The following is a 17,136-nucleotide window of genomic DNA, read 5'->3' as shown; positions in this document are numbered from 1 at the left end:
GAAGATCATGTCCTTACTTCATTCGGCATTCACATACAATCATTACTCTCAGCAATGTTATTCCCTTGCCTTGTATAACACACAATCCATCACATTGCCAAATCACACCATCATCTGCTAAAGCCTGCTATGTAGCACCTCATTGATCATTTTCCCTACTTGGCTAGACAACTATCCTACATGCTAGTACATCATTCTAACCATATTGTTGCTACCACTCCCAAGTGAATCATGAAGGCTACCAAACATGTAGACTAGACATACACCTTTAGCCAAATTCACCTGACACGCCTTTTGTCATGCCACTACTAGTGGCACCTCAAATAGTGTCCTTACATTACTCCCCACCCCCCAATTTGAATTGTTGGCATCCTTGTTAGTGTTCCCAAATTGGCTCCTCTAATGAAAATGGTGATCTGGACTTATGCAGGAGTGCAACAAAATACAAATATAAATATAAACACAAAGATGTTGTAGAAATAAATCTTCATTTCATTAATATCAAAGAACTGAAAGATGCTTACAAGCAAAATGGAAGTAAACTAGCTCGGGCAATGGTAACTTATCTTTGAGAAGACATGTGGCAGCTACATGCTTCTGAACTGTGTTATAATGAGGTTCAAGGGCCTTTTATTATTGAACAACAAAGGGAAATCCTAAACAACCAAAACCCTAATCCCAGGAGATGGAACGCCAAGAGTTTGTGGGCCCCATTGGGGTTAGTTGGGTAGCCAACTTGTCGGGGTCGTAACTTGGTCATATGATCTCAGTTTGGTGCGTATGATACCTCGTTGGGAAGATCTCTCCAACTACTATAGGATTTGCAGCAGACCCATAGCCGCCTGCTGCGGACCTCAAAAAAATGTCGTTTAAGGGGTCAAAATAGCTCCGAAAGTTCAGGACCCGAAAAATTGCCAAAGATAGTAAATGTTGCTATAATCAAGGAAACTGATGAAACCGACTAGAGGTCTAGGTGGAATAGGCAGGTGGCCACCAATATCCACCTGGATCAGTGCTCCCCCCTTAGGAAGTAATGGTCCCCATTGCATTTAGAGCCTCCATGAGGTGAGGAAATTTTTGTTGAACCTAGTTCTTGGAGAACCACTTGCCCTGGTGAAGGAGTTGGATTGCTTTGAAAACTCGATATAGTTGGATCCTCTGCTGGTGAGTCTTCTTGATCTATGTGTCCATGATCCTGTTAGTTGTGGCATGTTCGATGCAGCTTGGGTTGAGCTCTGTTGGTGTCAGCTGCTCAACAACGTCAGATGTGTCCAACAATGGGGGAAAGAACGGTCACTGTTGGTCCACATTAAATACTAGGTGCAAGCCAAGGAACAATGGAATGTTGAGTTCGAAGGCATTGTCCCCTACAACCTTGGTGATGATGTACAACCCATATTGGAGCGGGTGAAGCTTGCGGTGGCACCCGATGTTGATCATGATGCTACTTGTACTTATCATTGGCTTTGTCCAATATGTCATAGACCCGCTGATGGATGAGTTGAATGCGCTCAATGGAGTTGTTAGCTCTGTCAGCTTCGGACTGGACATGAGCCGAATTTGCCTGAGTGGCTGCAAATGGTATGGCCACATCAATGGGACATAGTGGCAGGAATCCCAACCCCACCTAAAGGGGGTTGTGGCCATTGAGCTATGGAGAGCTCTGTTGTAGCTGTTCTGGACATAGAGGAGGATTTCATCCCATGTGTGTGGATGCTTCGAGTTGTACATGCGCAGAATGTGTACGATCATCTTGTTGATGACTTTTGTTTGGCCATCAGTTTGGGGGTGGAAGGTCATGGACTTAGTGAGCTTGGTATCCAACATCGACCAGAGGCTTGACCAAAATGTACTATGGAACCTGTTGTCCTGATTTGAGATAATGGACTGTGAGATCCCAAAGTGTACCCACACTCATTCAAAGAAGAGCTTCGCAGTGGCTTATGTTGTGATACTCTTCTTACAGGCCGCTAGAATGGCCATCTTAGAGAATTGATCAATGACCATGAAAGCACAGTCGTTTCCATGCTTAGTAGAAGAAAGGCCCGACATGCAATCCATGGAGATGGATTCCTAAGGTCGACTAGGAGTAGGCAAAGGAGTATATCGGTCTTTCTTCTTTATTTTCGGTTTGGAAATGGCACAGGCAATATAGGATCTGATGTACTACCAACATCATGTTGAAGGCGTGACCAATAAAAATACTTCTACAACACTGCCATTGTTTTCTCTACTCCGAATGTCCAGCGACTCGACTGTAGTGCGCCTCCCAAATCATCTTCGAATGCTCTCTTGAAGGAACACAAAGGTGTCCCAAGTGGCATAACAGTGAGCCCTGGAGGTGAAAATCTAGAACTTGTTTACCTTCCAGGATCATTTGGTATGTGTTGTCGAATTTTGGATCAGTCTTGTAAAGATGTGACCACTCGGAAGTCTCATGTCCACGAGTTGAGCACAATTGTCAGCGCCATAACCGGTGGTCAACTGAGACAGTTTGCAACATTATTGGTGTTGCCCTTCTTGTACTTGATGTTCAATTGGAGTCGTTGCAGATATGTGGACCATTTCTGATGGCGATCGTTCTGCAACTTTCCTTGTGTCTGTATGAACTGCAGGGGTCGATGCTTTGAGTGGATGATGTTGGAATTTCTAAGTCTAACCCATTGGAAATTCTTCATGTACCATCTGATTTATTTCTTCCTACTTGTTCAATTACTTAACAAGTTATTTACCATGTAAATACTGAAAATAAATACAAGTACATTATCAACACATACAGATCATCAATTGAAGGAAAAACAAGCACACAAGTGACACCGTTTTTTTGGGACTAATGTCCCTGGAAAAACACAATGCGAGAAAACCGTTGCAGCTATTCAGAGGGTTTTATTATTATGCAGTTTCAGAATACAACTTGGGTGCTAGAAATGGCTCACCCAATAGAGAATTCCCTTGGCAGTAGTACCTCTCAGTTAGAGACAGATATTCTGGCTAAATCACCGGATGAACGATCCCACAACAACAATGCAGCTTCTGCTACTCTGTGTCACCCTATCCGGCTCTCCAGCTCTCAGTTTGTCCCACGAAAAATCTTCCAGCACTGCCTCTAGGCCCTGCGTCAGCCTCTCTGGCCCAACGTCAGTCTCTCTGGCCCAACGTCAGCCTCTCTGGGCTCTGCGTTAGCCTCTAGAGCCTCTGCGTCTCACACGCTGGCCCTCTCTGGCTCTGCGCAGCTCCTGGCTGGGTCTGCGTGGCCTCTGGTTAGCTTTGTGTGGCCTCTATATGGCTCTACGTCAACCTCTCCCAGCTTTTGTGTTGATCCTCCCGGTACTAACTCTACCTCTCTTCTATGTATTCATTGCCCCTCAGCTGCAACTCAGATCACTCACTCAATTTCCTCAGCAAGCCCTGCCCCAGAAAATCGAGTTCTTGATCTCTCTCGGTGTGTTCTTCCACTGACCCTCAAGCCTCCTCTTATACTTTTCTTGTTGGTCCATCAACAGCCGAGATTAAATCTCCAATCAACAGCTAAGATTAGATTTGGCTTGATCCATGACTTTTGGACCATTCTAAACCAGTTTTATATTAATACCCATTAATATATATTTTTTCCTAAGTTTAGACTTAAGAACTCCATTAAAAATATTAATTATTTTAATATCTCCCAAACCAATTATATTTTTCCCAAACCATTTCTGGGTCTTGGAGATCTCATGTGCTTTAGCCTCTTCATCAATTTTCGTGGCTAGAGCACATTCGATGCTACCCCAAATCAACACTTCCTCTTGGCGAGAACTGTGCTCTAGTAATACTCCTCACTGAGTATCACCTTGATCATCTAGCATCAGTCCCTGTGCTGAAGCTAGGCCTCCCCACCCAACATCCTCTGCACTGCTGCATCCTGTACTGCTACCCATGGCCCTGCCACTGCCACTGCTGCATCTGTACGGCAACTCCCTCTGCATCCGTGCTGTTGCCCATGGCCCTGCCACTGCCACTGCTGCATCTGCATTGCATCCCCTCTCATCATGCTGCATTGTGTTGCCCATAGCACTACCATTGCTAACTGTTGCACTGCAACTTAGTTACTGAGAAGTAAGTAACTGATCCTCCCAACTCTGACATCTCTGTCAGGCTAGAAACACTCCCGATGCTGAAGCTCCCTCTATCGCTGACAAGTGCTCCCTCTACTGACCTCTGCGCTGCTGCAACAACTCCATGCATCTCGCACTATTGCCTCACATTGTCCCAAGACTCCTACACTGTAGCACCCTCTATCACTCCATCTGCATCCGTCTCTACTGACATCTGCCAGTCCTGCTACTTCTCTTCGGGGCTCTCATAGCAAGGTATAATCCAAGAGGTTGGGTACCTCAAGGATCCTGCCCCTCATCGCCTGTAGTCCGTCTGACTACAGCTCGATGTCTCCCCACTTCCTCTCAAGTGGCGCATGAGCACTCATGGCACAGTTGTCATCTGTCTCCACTTCTTTCTATGCCTTCGTTGGCGCTGCCTTGGTCTCAGAAGCCTCTCCCTTGCTCTTCTTCCTTGGACACTGGTTCGTATAGTGACCGAGTTCCCCACAGTGGAAGCACTTGACATTGGAGAGGCCATTTTTCTTCCGTTTCTCCTGCTTTCTCGCAGATGCTAGAGCAAAATCCTCCTCTTCCTCCTTCTTGATTCTGACCCCCTTACTGCTACTCCCCGCCTTGGTCAGTCGTCTGATCTCTTCTTGACGAAGAGCCGCCCACAGTTCCTCCCAATCCGGAAGGTTCGACCTGCCCAGTAAGCTCTGGACAAATACCTCCCAGTCTTCTGAGATTGCGTTCAGTGCGTTCCTCACCAACATCTCCTCATCTGGCATGGCCCCTATGGAAGTCAACTGGTCTCAAATCTCTGTAAATCGCCCGAGGAAGGTATATATTTGCTCCCCCCTCTGCGTCTGGTATGACCGCAGCTGATTTTCTAGAAGCATCTTCCTCTGCACGGAAGTATGCTGATACAACTTCTTCAGGGCATCCCACATCTCATTTGTTGTACAGTTCTCGGCAATATGTGGTACCACTTGATCCTTGACCCTGTTAAGGATGATGCACTTAGCCCTGGCCATTGCTTCTTCGTACTTCTCATTTTTAGCCGAGTCAACCGGGATCGCTATCGTTTTCAAGGCGAAGTGCTTGATGCGATACCTGTCTAGAATGGACATGATCCTGTCCTTCCAAATTACGAAATTGGAAGCTCTGTCCAGTTTATCCTGATCTCTCAACCCATTCACTGCCATTTCATTGCTCCTCTTTCGACTCTTTTGAGTCTCTCAACTTCCCATCTGGAAGTTCTCGGTTTGACTCTCTCTGAGCCTCAATTACGCTCCTGGAAACCCCTCTGCCAAATTCAAGATGCCCCACTCTGATTGTTTGTGCAACTGCACCACTGATCCGGATTTCTTGGCTAGAAATCCTCGGCAGCAATTCTCTCCTCCTTGGTCTTACCCTGTTAGGTACTGTTCTGACCACAGTACCCCACCAGCTTTACTCCGCAACTTATCCACAGCCTCCTATGCCTCAAAAATTTGAAGGTCTGAGCCTCTAGGTTTTGCACAATCCCGGCACCGGCAATATCTGCACCTCTTGGCCACAGCGTCAATCCTTCCTAATTGAGAAAGATGACCAGGAACTGCGTAGGTTAGGTCTGCTCCTCTCTGCCTCAGCGCCGATCCTCCTCCTGGCTCGAACTGATGACACAAGCCCTCTGTGTCACCTGTTCCTTGCTGCTTTCTGCTAGGAACAACTTCTGTCGCTCGTGAAAACTATTTCTGCTGGTTGATGCCTTCAGCTTTCCTGTGATCTGCAACCACGTCTGATACCATGTTGGAATTTCTAAGTCTAACCCATTAGAAATTCTTCCTATACTATCTGATTTATTTCTTCCTACTTGTTCAATTACTTAACAAGTTATTTACCATGTAAATACTGAAAATAAATACAAGTACAGTATCGACACATACAGATCATCAACTGAAGGAAAAACAAGCACACAAGGGACACCATTGTTTTTGGACTAATGTCCCCGGAAAAACCCAATGCGAGAAAACTAATGCAGCTATTCAGAGGGTTTTATTATTATGTAGTTTTAGAATATAACTTGGGTGCCAGAAATGGCTCACCCAACAGAGAATTCTGTCGGTAGTAGTACCTCTCAGTCGGAGACAGATATTCCGGCTAAATCACGGATGAACGATCCCACAACAAAAATGCAGCTTTTGCTGCTTTGCGTCACTCTGATAGGGATTGCGTCACCCTATTCGGCTCTCCAGTGCCCAGTCTGTCCCACGAAAAATCTTCCAGCACTGTCTCTAGGCCCTGCGTCAGCCTCTCTGGCCCAGCAGCAGTCTCTCTGGCATAGCGTCAGCCTCTGGAGCCTCTGTGTCTCACACATTGGCCCTCTCTAGCTCTACGAAACCCCTGGCTGGCTCTGCGTGGCCTCTGGCTGGCTCTGTGTGGCCTCTGGCTGGCTCTGCGTCATGCTTTCCCGACTTCTGCGCTGATCCTCCCAGTACTAACTCTGCCTCTTAGCTATGTATTCACTGGCCCTCAGCTGCAACTCAGATCACTCACTCAATTTCCTCAGCAAACCCTGCCCCAGAAAATCAAGTTCTTGATCTCTCTCAGTGTGTTCTTCAACTAACCCTCAAGCCTCCTCCTATACTTTTCTCATTGGTCCATCAACGACTACGATTAAATCTCCAATCAATGGCTAAGATTTTATTTGGCTTGATCATGACTTTTGGACCATTCTAACCTAGTTTTATATTAATACCCATTAATATTTTATTTTTCCTATGTTTAGACTTAGGAACTCCATTAAAAATATTAATTATTTTAATATCTCCCAAACCGGTTAGATTCTACCCAAACCAAATCTGGGTCTTGGAGATCTCATGTGCGTTAGCCTCTCCACCAATTTTCACAGCTAGGGCACATCCGATGCTACCTGAAATCAACAGATGATCGTTTCCTTCCCCATAATGTAATGCTTCCATTATCGGTATGCCTGCACAATGGAATACATGTCTTTGCTATGTCTGAAAGTGTTTCACTGTGATATGCAACTGGATGCCCCTGCTGAGTAAGAACTGCTCCGATAGCATAGTCGGAGGCATTTGTTTCAATCTCAAATGGTTATTGTAGGTTTGGTAATGTGAGAACTGGGAGGCGATGCTTCAACTTGGCAAATGCCTTTTGTTGGGATTCAGACCAGAAGAACTTTGTTTTCATTCTGCCCTTGGTGACTTGACTCAAAGTCCAAGTGATATGAGAGAAATCCAACACGAACCTACGACAGAAATTGGCAAGACCCATAAAGCTACGCAACTTTGTTCAAGTTGTTGGGGCTGACCAATAAAAAATAACTTGTATCTTGGATGTGTTAGTTTTTGGTAGCATCGGATGTGCTCTAGCCATGAAAATTGGTGGAGAGGCTAAGGCACATAAGTCCTAAAGAACCCAAAAAGCGTTTGGTGAAATTCCACCCGGATTGTGTTTTATTAAAATAATTAATATTTTTAATGGGGTTCCTAAGTCTAAACTTAGGAAAATTAAAGTATTAATGGGTATTAATCAAAATATGGGTGAGAATGTTCTAGAAAGCAGATCAAGTCAAGTATTAATCTTACCCATTGATTAGAGACTTAATCTCGACCATTGAAGTCTTAACGAGAAAAATATAATAAGGAGGCTTGGGGTTCATTTGGAAACACACCGAGAGATCAAGAGATCGAATTTTTGAAGTGAGAAGTTCTCAGGAGGAAATTTAAATTGAGGAGATTTCTTGTTGTTGAGGGGCAGGGATAGTTGGGTTGGAGTATCTTCTCCAGATCCCAGGATACGCAGCAGAGAGAGGCAGAGAGACACCAGAGGGGTTGACGCTGAACCAGAAGGGCTCACGCAGAGGCAATTCAATCAACCACACAGACGTCCGAGTTTTGTAGAGGAGCTAACTTTTCTGAGCCGGGAGGGCTGGAAATTGCTCTAGAAGACAAGATGTTTCCCAGTTGAGTTGAAGGAGAGCCTCAGAGTGCTTCAAGCAGGCCCACAAAGTTACCGCGCAGGGGCAACACAGTTGTAGCCGGGGACAATTGATTCAGCTGCCGAAATAGCCGGGATTTGCTGGGTAGAGTGAGGTAATCTCGCAATTCTTCTCTGCCAGTTGTATTTCTTTGTAACTGGATTGTTGGGAGGGCATCCAGAGTTGTATTAAGAAACTACTGCTTAATAATAATAAACCTTGAGAGCTGCTGCACCGATTTCCCTGCATTGTGTTTTTCTAGGGACTTTTTTCCAAAAATAACGGTGTCTATTTTGTTGTATTTTTTTTCTTGCTCAATCTCTTGTTTTTGCATAATATTTATTTAAGTGAAGGCTACAATAGTATTTACTCCGATATTTACCGTAAAACACAATAAATAACTTGTATGGATTCACAAGTAGGAGAAGTAACATCAGTTTGAAGTAGTAGGAATTCTGGTTTCAGAATTTTCACATGGTATCAAAGCATTGATATTGAAATAGGAAGAGCATATCCAGCGTTGAGCAGAGAGGGCCAATAGCTGCATTTGGCAGCAATTCGAATCCCCTTGAAGGGATTGCACAATCCTTGCTGGGAAAGCAGAGATTCCAAGGAAATCTCTCTCTGAGAGAGTTGACAGAGAGGTATGATTTCCGGTTCATGGGTTTGCAGAGATAGAGGGAGTGACGCAGAGCCTCAGCGCAGTACTTGAAGGGTGCAGTTTGTGCCGGGGTAGAAATTTGTCAGAAAAGAGCGAAGACAATAGAAGTGGAATTTTCTTCTCAGAGGATTTTTCTCGCCAAAAGCTCAAATTTTTCACTTGCGGGGCAGCAGACCAGTGTTATGCAGTGACTAGAGGAGTCAATTTGACAGTTTGGGTGAAATGGCATCACATGGGCTCAGAGATCAGGACAGGTTGGAAGGAGCTTCCAACTATGTCATATGGAAGACCAAAATCCTAACTGTTGTGAGTTTTGTGGTTGTTCCTGCGAACAATGATAAGAAGAAGAAGTACAAGGTCGAGAAGGGAAAGGTGAAGAGATTCATACTCGATGGAGTTCGAGATCACGTGGTCTCACCCTTGCGGGGCAAAGATACAGCCCAAGAAATGTGGGAAGCTTTGTCTTCACTGTATGAAGGTTCTTCTGAAAAACAGAAGATGTACTTAGAACAAAAGTTGTAGGGACAATAGAAGCAGAAGTGAAAAGACTTTTCGAACGTGAAATGTTTTAGATGTGGCGAGATGGGCCACTTTGCATCCTAGTGTCCTTTGAAGCGAAAGGATAAGGATGAGAAACATGATCCTAACGCTGCTCCAGCAAAAATTGACAAAGATGAGTTTGCCATGAGTGCCCACACATCTCCAGGAGGGAAATGGGGCGATATAGAACTGTAGTCGGGAGGACTACATGTGGGCAGGGTCTTTGAGCAACCCACCTCTTGGATCAATTCCTTGCTACGGAAGCCCAAGATTCAGTAGTAGTGAGATGGACTTAGTTTCAGATGATGCAATGGGTTGGTTGGAGAGACAAATGTAGTAGCCTGAGACCAGAGACTGATCAACGCAGACCAAGGTTGGCAGCAGTGCAAATGGCACAAGTGTAGAAGTTAGGAGCAGCGCAGAAGATTCAGAGGGTCAGAGGCTAGCAGTAGTCAGATTCCAACATTCACATGGTATTATGCTAAACACAGTTAGTTCAGAAATTTTCGGATGCTTTTCCGTTGTTGAGCAACAACAATTGGAAAACGACACAGTGCAGAGATAACAGTCACAATGTTAGCAGCAGATGCAAAGGGAGCTATAATACAGATGTAGCAGTCGCAGTGTCATGGGGAGAAGTACAGTAGCAGCAGCAGCACAATGTCGGTGGCAGCAACAGTGCGGAAAGGAGATGCTTCAGAGACGGAGCAACATGTAATTAGACATTGTTGCTAGAGCACATTCCTCGCTAAGAGGGAATGTTAATTTTTAGCATCAGATGTGCTCTAGCCATGAAAATTGGTGGAGAGGCTAAGGCACATAAGTTCTAAAGAACCCAAAAATCATTTGGTGAAATTCCACCCAGATTGTATTTTATTAAAATAATTAATATTTTTAATGGGGTTCCTAAGTCTAAACTTAGGAAAATTAAAGTATTAATGGGTATTAATCAAAATATGGGTGAGAATGTTCTAGAAAGCAGACTAAGTTTTAATCTTAGTCGTTGAAGTCTCAACGAGAAAAGTATAAGGAGGCTTTGGGTTCGTTTAGAAACACATTGAGAAATCAAGAGATCGAATTTCTGAAGTGAGAAGTTCTCGGGAGGAAATTCAGATTGGGGAGATTTACTACAGTTGAGGCACAAGGATAGTTGGGTTGGAGTATCTTCTCCAAAGCCCAGGATACATAACAGAGAGAGGCAGAGAGACAACAGAGGGGTTGACGCTGAGCCAGAAGGGCCCACACAGAGCTTGACTTTGAGCTAGAAGGGCTCACGCAGACCCAACTTAGTCACCCATGTAGAAGTCCTAGTTTTGCAAAGGAGCTAACATTTCTGAGCCGGGAGGGATGGAAACTACTCCAGAAGACAAGATGTTTCCATGTTGAGCTGACAGAGAGCCTGAAAGAGCTCCACACAGGCCCACACAGTTACTATGCAAGGGCAACGTAGTCGTAGTCGGGGACAGTTGATTTAGCTACCGGAATAGCTAGGATTCGCTGGGTAGAGTGAGGTAATCTCACAATTCTTCTCTACCAGTTGTATTTCTCTGTAACTGGATTGTTGGGAGGGCATCCAAAGTTGTATTCAAAAACTACTGCTTAATAATAATAAACCCTGAGAGTTGTTGCACCGGTTTTCCCACATTGGGTTTTTCCAGGGACATTTTTCCAAAAATAATAGTGTCCATTGTGTTGTATTTTCTTTCTTGCTCAGTCTCTTGTTTCCGCATAATATTTAATTAATTGAAAGCTACAATAGTATTTACTTCGATATTTACCATAGAACACAGTAAATAACTTGTATGGATTAACAAGTAGGAGAAGTAACATCAGTTTTGTTAAGTTTTGGTATGTTCTATGCTAGAGCAATTTATTTAAATTTTCACAGTTAGCAATCACATCAGCATTACGATAAACTGCAGATAGAACATAAATATAATATGCAGAAGACAAGCCAAGACAAGAGGACACAAGATATGGCGCAAGCCAGGGACAAACCCCACAATGTGTGGGGAAACCCTTTGATCAAATCTTCTTTTATCTTCAAAGTTCAGCAGAGAAAGAGAGAGAGAGAGAGTACAATTACAACAGAAGTCAACACTTTGACTTGTCTAGATCTAAGCATAGATCAGACATCAGAGATCTTCACCATGAAGATGACAAAATGCAGCAGATGATAGGCCTAGAACAGCTCAACCAATTACTCAACATACTGAAGCTTTCCTTCCATAAAACTCTCCTTCCTTTGCTGCTTCACTGATCATGTCAAGGCTGCCCATCTGGAAACTTGTGTATGCTGAAAGGACTGAAGCATATCTTGGCAAACCTGATCTCTGTTCAGGGCACAAGATCTGATAGCTACTACACCCTAAACATACTCCACAGTCCACCTATTTACCGAGGATAGCCTTCACACTGATCTCCAATGATATGATGCCTTGTAGGGTCTAAACGCAGCACTTAAAGAGGCCTCCAACTGCTGGCTATGGCCTGCGGCCTAGCCCAACAATTAACTATAACCTTGTCCCTTCACACAGTGACCCAATCAGCCTTTAAACAGCAGTAATGTCACAGAGATTTCCATGCTGCTAGACGCTGATATATGGGTCCTTTTAATGCTGCGTGTAGGGCTCTTTAGGGCTTCTTATGCAGCGTATTGAAGTTCCTTAGACAGTTGATGAATCACACATCAAACTGCGGCTAGATTGACAGCGTAATACGTCTCCCTTTTTGCCTGCGGCCAGATCTCCTCACTGCTGTTAGGGCTTCATGACTTTCCTCTAGACAGCGTATAGAAGCCTTCTTTTGCTGCTGCCTAAACTCTTCTCAATACAGTGGCTAGGGTCTCCATTATGACAGCGGATAAGGGCCTCCTCATTACAGCGTATAGGGCTTATGTTTCACCGCTGATCAGCCCTCCTTTTGCTGCGGATAAGGCTTCTTCATAACTCCGGATTAGGGCATCACTAAACAGCAGATTAGAGTTCCCTTTTAGGCTGCGGATTTATGCCTCCTTTGACTGCGGCCAGCCCTCTTCCTTGACTACCGCTAGGGCTCTTCTTAACTGCGGCTAAGTCTCCTCTTTTACCTGCGGCTAGGGCTTTCTGCGACTAAGGCATCACTGCGGTTATGGACAGACTTCTCTGCAGCTACCTTTGTCTCCTTTTCTTTGCCCCCAAGCACAGTCTCCTTTGCATCAATTGTAGACCGAATGATGAGCCTTCTTCTTACTGCGTATAGACTTCTCCATTACAGCTTCTAGGGCTTCTTCAGTTAGCGTATTAAGGCTCCTCCTTGACTGCGCATAAGAGCCTCTTGGACAGCAGATAAGGGCCTCCATTAAGTGTGGATTAAAGCTCTTCTTTCAACGGATTAGAGCCTTCCTTAAGAGCGGATTAAGGCTCCTCTTTGACCTGTAGCTAGGGCACCTTCTACTGCGGCTAGGGCATCATCAGCGTACTCTTAGTGTCTCTCTCCTTCACCAAAAACCCAAGACGTGGTGAGGAGGAGATCACATGAAGAGTGTGTCTAAAAGACTTCACATCCTCTCTTATTTATACTAAAAGCGTAAGGTTGAATAGACATGACGTTTTGGCTTCTAGAGCCTACATAAGAGCTGGTCGGCTTGATAATAATTACATAAACAAAATAAATTCATATCTCCATAAATACTTATCGGAATCGGATGATCTTTGGATCAATCCTACACCTCTCGACGAGAGGGATCCAATAAAATTATCAGCTGCCATAAATAAGCTAATCCACATGGAGTTTGGCCCTAGTTGCCAATTTAACAAGTTTGCTATAGTAGGAATTCTAGTTTAGGAATTTTCACAAGCTAGGTCCACATGCACACCTCGCTCATTAATTATGTACCCTAGGTATTGAACCTGGGTCATACCAAAAGTCCATTTCTCCAAATTGGCACACAACTTGTGTTGTCGCAGGGTTTGGAGGACTTGCTGAATATGGTGTAGGTGCTCTTCCCTACTCTGGCTGAAGATCAGGATGTCGTCCAAATACACTACCACGAATGAGTTGGTTAAGGGTCGCAAGATGTCATCCATTAGCCTCATAAAGGTTGTGGGGGCATTCATCAACTTGAAAGGCATGACCAGCCATTTAAAAAAGGCCCTCCTTGGATTTGAAGGCAGTCTTCCACACGTCGGAGGGTTCGATTGGCCCCTGGTGATAACTAGATTTCAAGTCAATATTGCTGAAATATTTGGCCTCCTTGAGCTAGTCCAGAAGGCCATCAATTTGTGGGATTGGATACCTATTCCGAATAGTGATCTTATTCAGCGCTCGATAGTCAATGCAAAGTCTCCAAGTGTCATCTTTTTCTTCTGTACCAACACGATCGGGCTCCCACATGGTGATGAACTTGGGCTAATGTGCCCTTTCTACAACAACTTTTGAATCTGCCTCTTAATTTCATCGTTCTCCATAGCAAAGCGTCAGTAGATCGGTCTGTTGGGTAGCGACGCGCCCGGGGTCAAATCGATGGAGTTATTGACCTGACAATGCAGGGGTACCCCTGTGGGTGAGGTGAAGATGTCCCTGTACTCCTCCAAAATCTTGTCCATTTGATGTTGTCATGCATAGGAGCCTTGTCTAGAGGTTGTGGATGTGGCCACAATTTCTTCTTGCCCCGAGTGCGAATCATAAGGAAGAAAAATTTCCTAGTCTTGGAAATGATCTTACTGCATTTCTTCGCAAAGATCAAAGAGATGGTGTTAGGCGATGCTACCTCCGATATCCTGTATAACTTATTTCCTAAAGAAATAATAATAGTGTGAGGCCTAGATTCATACACAACATGACACTTCCACAAGTATGGTTGGCCTAATAATACATCACAAACTTCAAGAGGAGAAACATCACACAGTACCTCATTTGTGAAGGGCTTGATGTTGTAGGGAAGGTGATTGGATGACGTGGAGATCTCATCCTTGGTGAAGCCACCTGATGGTGTACGGATGCGGGTGTGGTGTGGTCAGTAGGCCCAACCTCTTCACGACCTATGTTGAAATGAGGTTCTTTTGGTTTCCGCTATTGAAACAGCTTCGAATGTTCAAGACCCAAAAAACTGCTAAAAATAACAAATGTTGCTCTAATCAAGGACACTGATGCAACCGGCTAGAGGTCTAGGTGGAATAGGCGGGTGGCCACCGATGTCCACCTGAATCTAGGGGCATTGGTGGTGAATGGATATTTCCACAATTTCCACATTTGAATGTGACTTTCATAACATTTTGTAGTTGTTAATTGTGAAAATTCCTAGATCTAACAATATCAAGAATCCTACTGCAACCAGTTGAATCTACTTCACCTAGATTGTAAATTACATTACAAACTTATTTCAGATTTCTTCATGAAATATTGAAGCAAATTACTGAAGTAGCCTACACCAAATTAAATATGATTATGAAACATAGAAATTGAGCAAGGAAATAAAAACACATAGGACACTGTTATTTTTGGACAAATGTCCACAGAAAAACCCAATGCGGGAAAACCGGTGCAGCAGCTCTGAGGGTTTAATATTATTAAGCAGTAGCAATTTCTGAATACCTCACAGGGTTATTCAGTTACAGAGAGAAATACTGGCAGAAATAATTGTAAAGTTACCTCACACTATCACTGGAAATTCTGGCTGATCCAGCCCTAAACTAATTGCCCCCGAATTTTCTAGATGCCTTTGCACAGTGTTTGCGTCAACCCAGCATCAAGCTCTGTGGGGACAACATCAATCCTCTGGTTGGTCAATTGATTGCCCAGGAGATTCGATTTTTGCCTCTGGTCTCACACCCCAACTCCCGACTTCTAAAAATCAAATTCCCTCTACAAATTTCGAGACTCCTTCTTGGCTTCTGTGTGACTCTGCATCAGCCCCTCTAGCTCAGCACTTCCATTGTTGTATTACTCTCCGCCTCTCTCTGCTGATGATTGTCCAACTGAGAAAATCTCTCTCTCTGGATGTTATCAATGCCCCTCAACTGCAAGAAATCTTCTCAATCGAATTTCCTCCTGAGAACTTCTCACTTCATAAATTCGATCTCTTGATCTCTCTCGGTGTCTCTTCCAAATGACCCTCAAACCCCTTCTTACATCTTTTTGTTGGACAACCAACGAATTATATTAACTCCTAGCCAAAGGTTTAGATTGTTTTGACTTGATCTCCTTAGATTAATACTCATTAATATTTTATTTTTCCTACGTTTAGACTTAGGAAACCTTAAAAATATTAATTATTTTAATATAATCATCTTTGGGTAGAATTTCCCAAAACTGTTTATGGGTTCTTTGGAATTTATGTGCCCAAGCCTCCCTGCAAAATTTGAGGCTTAGAGCACATCCGATGCTACCCCAAATCAACACTCCCTCTTAGCGAGGAATGTGCTCTAGCAATATACTGTTGTTGCATATTGCTCTGACTTTGAAGCATCGTCCTTTGCGTTGTTGATGTCTGACATGTTGTCCACCAACTACTGCGTTGCTACTGCAATTGTACTTCTGCCTTTGACACTTCCACTGCCAATGCTACATTTGTACTACAACTCCCTCTCAAATGTTGCATATGCTATGCTGCTAGCACTACCACTGCTAACACTGCATCTGTACTGCAACTCAGACGCTGCTCAGCGACGGAAAAACATCCAAAACTACTAAACTAATTGTATTCAGTATGATACCACGTGAATGTTGGAACTGACTGCTGCTAGTCTCTGTGCTGGCCCTTTGAATCTACCGCGATGTTGCTAACCTTTGTTATGTGCCATCTGCACTGTTGTCAACTATACTCTATGTTGTTTAGTCTCTGGCGCTCCTAGCCACTGCTACTATCTCCCTGCCACTTCTCGGCATCAACCAACACTAGTCCATCCTGCTACTACTAATCTGGGCTCCCGTAGCAATGTATTGATCAAAGAGGTGGACTTCTCAAGGATCCTGCCCATCTGTAGCTCTTTCAAGCTACAGCTCCAAATCAACCCACCTCCCTCCTGGAGGTATCTCGGTTGTCATGGTGAACTCCTCCTGTTTGATCTTTGCGGTTGCAACCTTAGGATTGTGCTTCTCATCCTTGTGCTTTTTTCTTTAGAGGACACTGGGATGCATAGTGACCCATCTCGCCACATCTGAAACACTTCATCTTGGAGACATCCTTCTTTCGTCTTTGTTGCCCCTGCAGCCCCTTCGATGTAATGGCTGCATTATCCTCCTCCTCCTTGGGCTTCGACCCACTGCTGTTGTTGCTTCCATCAAGTTTGACCTTGACCAGGTCTCTCCTCAACTCCTCTTATTTTAGAGCTACCCACATCTCATCCCAATTAGGCAATGTTGCTCTACCCAGGATACTCTGGACAAAGACTTGCCATTCATCCAAGACATAATTTAGGGCCAGTCTCACTAACTTTGAATCCTGAGGTGTATGCCCCACAACCAACAACTCATCACGGGTCTCCGTCAACTTTGTAAGGAATGGATCCACATGTTCTACCTCCTACATCTAAGCAAATCTCAGCTTTTGTTCTAAGTACATCTTCTGTTGTTCGGAATATCCCTGATACAATTTGCCAAGGCATCCCACATCTCTTTAGCAGTTTCTCTGCTAGCAACGTGGCACACCACGGTATCCTTGACTACATCTAGGATCATCCTCTTGGCCTTTGCCATCTCAGCCTTGTACTTTTTCAGCAGATCTGCATCCGCGGGTTCAACTACCACACTATCGACTTATGTGAGGGCATGCTCATCTAGAAAGAAAAACATTCTAGCCTTCCAGCTGACATAGTTGGAAGCTTCGTCCAACCTACCCTGATCCCTCAAGCCACTGGTTTCCATATCCTCCGAAAACTGTCGAACAAATC

The sequence above is a fragment of the Pinus tabuliformis genome, chromosome 4_2, assembly GCF_031772625.1.
Source record: "Pinus tabuliformis cultivar Carrire ecotype Pingquan chromosome 4_2, CPIR1, whole genome shotgun sequence".
Lineage (NCBI taxonomy): Eukaryota > Viridiplantae > Streptophyta > Pinopsida > Pinales > Pinaceae > Pinus > Pinus tabuliformis.
This window is presented reverse-complemented; position numbering follows the sequence as displayed.